Below are 8026 nucleotides of genomic sequence, written 5' to 3'. Positions count from 1 at the left end.
AGCTAGTTGGTTTGAGTGATTGACTTCACTGTGGATCCCAACATGTAAGAGAAAAATATTAGAGAATTGATGTAGTAACTTAGGGAAATAAATTGTAATATCCATTACCCTTAAATTTCTCAGATTTAAAACCATCACCCTGTATTTACTATTTTTTCGGAAGGGTGTCTGTTCTGCAAAAAGAGGATTGGACAAAGTGTTTGTGCCTATAAAATAGCATTAGGCAAAGGGGTTTTGGCAGCAAAGTTCTTGGCAAAGTCTCTGTGCACAGCCTGGGCATAGTCAGTGTTTCACAAAAATTTTAATTATTATTGACAATTTAACATATCGATTGGTATAATCTTGCAATAGGGATTTTTCTAACGCATATACATACTTAATTATAACTATGTAACTTAATATTATGTGCCAAAAATCTCATTTTTGCTCCTGGCCAACGATATGTTACATTATAAATTACACGTTAGCAATTATTCAATTTCATTTGTGTTTTTTAATTGTTTCATGTATTGTAAGGTAAAAAAATCAATCAGCTCCTAAGGCTTAACTATGGTAAAGTGGGATGATTTTACAGGATTCATTTATATTTATAAGAGTATTTTAAAACATTTCATTGGATTTGTCCATCCTTGAGTAAACTAACCGAGCCAATATGTTACTTACTTCCATTAGGTGGAAGAAAATTACTTACTTACATGTGCAGAGACTTGGTCACATACCAATTTATTTCTGGTCTTAAGTGATTTTTTCTAGACTGATCTGGACCAATATTTCGATTAAGACTTTGGTTTGAACCCATAGGCCGAAATGGAAATCGTAGATCAAAAATTTTAAATGATGGATTGAATTTAGAATTGTAGACTGAATACAGAAATACTAGTCTTTTTTTTTGTTTGTATATCCGAATTTTACAACGAGACTGGTCCAAACCAAATTAGTTTAATCTTCCATAAATTATAACGGTCTTAGATGCATCAAGGATTTTCATAATAAAACCAAACACTCTACAACCTGCATACGATTAATAGAAAATTTCTTAAGTATTTATCAACTTACCAACTCGGTTACATATTAATATATGGCGTTAAGATAAAAAATTATGACCTTTTCTGTTGGATGCAACAAGGCCTAACATCATCAATGAAGCAGGGTGTTTGTTGGTGGAGACATATCCTTGCTCCACTGCTACATATCCAAATGTCACTACTCCATCATTCTGCATGTTGAAGACAGGGTCAAACGTGAAGGTCTTCTCATGAGAAAATATCACAATGAGTCCACAGGTACACTTGAGTCCTCCTTCGTTTTTCATAGCCCTGGACACTGCTGATGGGGACTTGTTCATCTTCCTGGCCAAATCAGCAATTGAGGAATTCGGTTTTTCTTGAAGGCCGACTACAGGTTGACGGACACAAAGGGTTTCCCACCTGCTTTTGGAGAGTGACTGAAGTCCTCCCCGACTTTCAACCGCATGGATACATTGAAAATCGTATTCATCTAGGCGCAGGTCTGCCCTACATTGCCTTCTAGGACAATCCAGTGCGGAGAAGCGCTGCAATTTCAATCCAACAACTGTGAATTTTTAAATTTAAAAAAAAAAAAAAAAATATTTGAAAAACAATTTATATTTGAAATTTTTTTCCCGGAAACTTGAATCCCAAAATGAAGCCCCCCCCCCTCAAATATATATATATATATATAAAGGTGAAAATCCAGTGTATAATGGCATTTAAAAGAAAAAGAAAACGAAAATCAACGTGGTAACCCTGGAACTTTGAAAAATGCTAAAGAGTAGAGAAAAAATAATTGTCATGACTTTTCATTTAATCAGCTGTGTGAAGAGAGGAAGGAAAAAAGTATATAAACAATGACATATGCTAGTTTTACTCCGATGCCGATCCCCAATTCTACTCCGATCCCAACAAGGCCTTACAATTATATCTTCACAACAAATCCTGAGGGTTACACACCGTCTTTTATTATCATACATGAACGTTCAAACAGGTTTTGAATATAATTGAATCTATTTATTAAAGGATTTTCACTACTCATGAATTAAATAATAATGGCTACCGCTAAGGAAAAGAAAATTTGTTCTTTATACTACCCATTACAAATTAACGGGCCAGCTAAAAAAAACATATCAGATTTACATGTATATATATATTTATATATAATTCTGCGGATGCTCCTGATAGTCCATCATGTCAAATTATAATTAATTGACAAAAGAAAAATGATAAACACTTCTTCCATTGGAGTACTGCCTTTTAATGTGACATAGTTTTCGTACCTGGGCCCTGTAGTTTACGTACAAGTCGAGAAAATGAACTTTGAACGTGATTGACGAATTTCTATTCGCGCACTCCAGCTAGTTGGACGTCTCTAGAACCCCCGTTTACGCCGTTAGAAAGTCCGAAAGGTTGGAAAAGAAGAAGGGCTCTGTCAAAATGAGTTAAAAATTGTACTATTTATTTGGTTTATCAGTTAACAATATTTTGTATGTTGTTTCTTTTTAATCTAAGGGGTCCCATATGTACTCAATGATTTTACAGTTTCCCTAATTTTATAGCTCATAAACCAAAATAATGCTCCTTTTTTTTGCTCCATAACTATCACTTCATCTAGGATTAAATTATGATATTGTTATGTTTGATGAAACAAGGGAAAAGAAATATTTGAGGCCTTAGGCTTTGCCAAGCTTAGTTTTTTTATTGTCCCTGATATAAAAGTATGTGTGCAGGTGAAGAAAAATATTTATCCAAAAAATGAGACCATGTATTGAACACTATTACAAACTGTTATTGAATTATTATTTGTTTAGGATCCCGGGGGATTAAGGACATTCATATTTTTATTATTTCATAAATCCAATGGACTTTGAAGAAAGTAAATAAGTCAAGTCATACACATCACAGAATAAAAAAAATATAAATAGACAACCATCTGAAAAATAATTTTTAATAGGATATGAACTCGTCTTTTTTTTTTTTACTAGACTCGGGATTTCCACGCCATCTAGCGGCTATAAGTATTTCACTAGTTGGTTCATGTCCTATTAGGATTAACCAATCTATAACACTAATAGGGTAGAGGAGATAGCAGACAAATCCACAGCTGAATGAAAAAATACAATAATCCAAATGCACTATTGTTTTTTGTTTTTTTGGAAAAATACGCAATAATTTACCCTGTTATAGAAATCAATGCTTGGAGTACATCAATGACCAGTGTTTGTTTTTATTTCAAAAAATAGTATATACTCTAATAATATGGAATACCAACTATTTGAATAATGTTTTGGAGAAGAGTAGCTAAGCTGTCATGACCACTATTAGCCAGCACTGGGATGCCATCACAGAGGACTACAACCGCATAGGGTACTAAGCCTTACGCCCCCTGGAAGTCATAATTGCCGATAAGGGCGGCTATGTTAAGGATTAAAAGAGCTTCGACACACATCTATTTATAGTCTTAATTTTGTTCAAATTATATTTTTAATTAATAAATTATATCTTGTTGAAGTTTAAAATTCAAAGTGCTCAGATTTTAATGGACCACTGGGTACTCGATTTAAAAGTAAAATACCAGAAACCCATCGGGGTAGGTTATAGGTAGGGGAGAGTGTGGCAAGTTAGTGTTCTTCTATTCCTCATAAGTTTCTACGTGTTGTACTTTAGGTTTTGCAATGAATAACTACCAAATAGTGCTGTAGTACTAAAGGTAAAAAGTTTACAAACTTTGCTTGATTGGGAAAAATATACAGTCAAATCCGGATATACGATATTCCAACAAAATAAAAATACGCTTTTAGTCAACGTTCCCTCGGATACCAATTTTTTAAATACATAAAATACTTCTTTTCGAATTGGCCTTTATTGGCATACATTTATGTACAATCTAATTATAATATAACATATTATACTAGAAAAATAATTTGTTAAACATGTAAACAAACCAAAATTAAAAAGACTATTATAAAATATAGCACAATAAACATTAATTGGACAATGAACTAAAAAAAAAAAAATTTAAATCCTCAATAAAACATTCGTATAAAGATTAGCAATATGTAAAATTCTATCGAGGCTATTTTTTATTGTACGTAATATATAGACTGTAGATTGTGTTTTAATAATAATTGCAACAACTCTCTTATTATTTGAAATAGAGTGGTAATTTTCTTTACCCAGTTGTTATTTGAACCATGTACTAACCATTTTAAGAACGTCCCCATAAATTTTAAATAAAAATTGACATTCCCACATAATATGATTGGTTGTTTCTTTTGTAAATTGACAGAAGAAGCAAATTCCCTTCGTCATTAAAATACTTTGATAAAGTTGGTGTATACATACGTTTTCTCAAGTAGGAAGTACTTGTATTATAATATTCTTTCAGTTGAAAAGGGATGAAGGGAATAAAAGACCAAATCCATTTTATTCATGAGACTATCTCTCAAGTTAACATCTGCAGCAATATCAAAGTTTAGGGTACAGACAACATTTTTATTAATGCAAACTTTGGTTGACATCTCCGATTGTCAAGTTAGTTCAAACTTTTTACTTTTTAGTAGTACATCACAAAAAAAAATTAAAAGGCTTGGAGTTTAATGATAATACTATAAAAACAGACAGAAGTCCTAAATGTGGACTTAGTTGAAATTCCACGCGGTTTAAATTTAAAAATTCATTGAAATGAATTTTCCAAAAATCGTAGTATTACCATAACTTTTTATCTAATAGAAATTTAGAGATTTCCATAGAAAACAGAGTCCATGAGAACCAGGCCATTGAACTTCAATGGGTTATGGACTCTTTTGAGGTTTATATATTTTTTGTTAATAATTTCAAGCAAGTATCTTCTAAAAATGATATTTCCCTAGCGATACTGTTCTTGAAAGGTTTCATATGGAAGAGGTGCTTTACTTTTGAAATAATATCAATATTACATACCCTGATACTACCCATAGTTTTAAATTGAAAGAAGAGAATTAAAAAGTTATTCTCCTTATTCTCTTACAAATCTCTTTCCCATTCATTTCCCAACTTCCTTCGCCTATCCAAGGTTCCAAGAGTTTTGACTTTGATTTCAACTTAAAATAAGGCCAAGCCTTTCCAAGTAACCAGTTATAAGGACTGATAATTTCAGTTTTCTCTTCATTCAACAGCAGACCATATAGTTTAGATAATGAAGATAAGACAACAAACGTGTTTTTGATTGATTTTATTGTCTTATATGGACTTCCGTAAAATATCATTTTTAAGTCGACTGCAAAACATAAACATTTTCAATTTTTACTAATAAAATATAATTTTTTTTTATTTATTCACTCATTTTTTCACCTTTTTTGGTTATCAACTTTAATGTGTCTGACGTAAAAAATCGAATAAGGATTTTTTCTTCTTTTTATGTACAAATTGCAAGTTATCAACCACAATTTTTCTATGTTTCTTTTTAAATTCATTTTACATTACTTATCAAGCAATACGAATACAAATCATGGATGATCCCCCGAAAAATACTAATAATAAAACAACAAAAAACAAAAGAAATTAGTGAATATATACAACAAATATTACTTTTTATTAGTAAAAATTTGGTTGTATAAGAATATTTACATAATTATCCAAAAATCATGTTTTTTTTATATGTATATAAGAAAAATCTGAATATACTCAACTTTTCATCTCAAAAGTAGCAGTTTCCTTCATCCGGATTTGACTTCATAGTCATTTTTAGTATGAGAGAATGGGGCAAGATGATATTTTCAACGATTTCTCGCAAAATTATAGGAACTTTTAATTAATTAATTGTCTTAGAAAATCAAATATTAGCCGAAATTCGTACACTTTTTTTTAGAAACATATGTAAATATTTATTATTTATTAGATATAACGAATTGGCTAAGTATTTATATAGATATTAGCAGTGATGCTAATCAATAGCATTTTGGGTATGTTAAAAAAATCAACGTGGTTAATCTGTCAATTTGGAAAATGTTTGAGAAGAAAGCAATTTAGCTGTCATGACGTTTCGTTAGAGTAACTACAAGGAGCTGTGACGAGGGGAAATCAAAAAAGACATAGGGAAGAATTACTCCTCTGATGTCGATCCTCAATTCTACTCAGAGTCCAACAAGGACTTGCGATTATTACTCCACAACAAATCCTCAGGATTACTCTCCATCTTTTTTGGATACACACAAATCTTCAATCCAGTTTCCTATATATCAATGATAACTATTATTTAGTACAAAAAGGAAGTTCAATATTTTGTATATATTTACCTAAATTTATTCACGTAAAATATAAATTTCAAAAGTAATACGTAAATCATGCAACAATACTTCAACTAATAAAAATGTCAATGGGATCACTATTTAAAAAAAAAAACTATCTCGAAATAAAATAAAAAGTTTAATAGACAAATTTCACCACTCTAATTCTTTATATATATTTAACCAGTATCCCACACTCATCAAAACTGTCCATCATTGATATTGATCTCTTGGCAATCTTCTCCATCCCTTGAAGTATTGCATTTTTATTATTCTATGCCGAGTACGTGACTGACTGTATTTTTGATATTCAGGCTTCTATTTTAAATTTGTCTTGATTACTTGACACCGTTGACACAAATAGTTCCATTTGATTCTTCAGTTCCATTTTTTAATTAATCAATAATAATAATAACAGGTCATGAAATGAAAAATCACTCTTTAGGTTGCCAACTCCGAAAAAATAATGTGCCTAAAGAATGCAACGAATTAGTATCCCTAGATATTAGGGGTTTCTGTCAAACAGTAGCTTCGAGGGGGTAGGTGAAAAAAAAACAAAAAAAACTCCAAAAACAAATTTAAAATACCTGCAATCTAAAATACCAATTGGTGATTTCGTTTAAACTTTGTTAAGTTTAATATGTTTATGTTTAATTTATTATTTATTTTCTATAAAGTTATTTAATATACTCGTATAATATATGTTTATGACTTAATTAGATTATTTCAAATATATATTTTTCGTTAAATTAAATTAAATTTCAATTAAACGGATACATACTATCACTTTCTACCATTATTTATCAATGCTCACTACTTAACATAACGTAATTGCAGATGCGAAATCATAACAACAGGGTTACTTCATATTTAAAAAACAAAAAGTTTGCAATTTAACACATTTTCGTTGAATATTATACAAAAAGGCAGGTGTTTTTTTTTTGTTATATTTAATATGTGTAACAAAAAGACTTTAAGGGTTAATATCAATAAAAAAAGTGGGGTTATTGTTATCTGACGTCACATGAAAACATTTTATAGGTACTGTTTAATGTCTGGCACGATTTGTCTGCAGATAAAGGACACTAGTATTGCAGCAAGGCTTAATAGTATTTAAAACGAGAACATATGTGAAAAATCACAGCTCAAAGCAAAGTTTATATCATTAAAAAATGATGCCAAGGAGGAATTATAATTTTTCGAGAGAAACTGAACTTCCTCTTAGTGTTTAAAATTTTAGATCCGGTCATATTTTTATTGAATAGAGGGTAGCTATTCTTGTACATCTATAATTAATAACCGACACAACTTGTCTGCAGATGCACAGCACGATAATGATGAGTAACAACATTATGAAGTGAGCAAATCAAGCACAAACTTAAGTTTCAATCACAAGAAAATGATACCACGGAGTAATTTGTATTTATCAAAAGAAATTACGGGGAACGTAGAGTTCAAAATTTGAGATCCCAGGGGCGTCTACAGGATTATATAAATATATATATTTTTGTTTTTGGATTTTTTTTGAAATTTCAAATATATGTAGTTATTGATAGAAAATTTTAAATTTTGGAAAAAAATTTCAAATATTAAATTTTTTGGAAAAAAAATTCAAAAATACACAGCTATTCACAAAAATAAAATTTTGGCAAACAATTGACGTATTAATTATTTTTTGAAAACAAAAAACAAAAATTCATAGTTATTCACAAAAAGTTAAATTTTTTTGTAAAAAAAAATCAAATA

Source organism: Lepeophtheirus salmonis, chromosome 13, assembly GCF_016086655.4.
Source record: "Lepeophtheirus salmonis chromosome 13, UVic_Lsal_1.4, whole genome shotgun sequence".
NCBI classification, from domain to species: Eukaryota; Metazoa; Arthropoda; class Copepoda; order Siphonostomatoida; family Caligidae; genus Lepeophtheirus; species Lepeophtheirus salmonis.
This window is presented reverse-complemented; position numbering follows the sequence as displayed.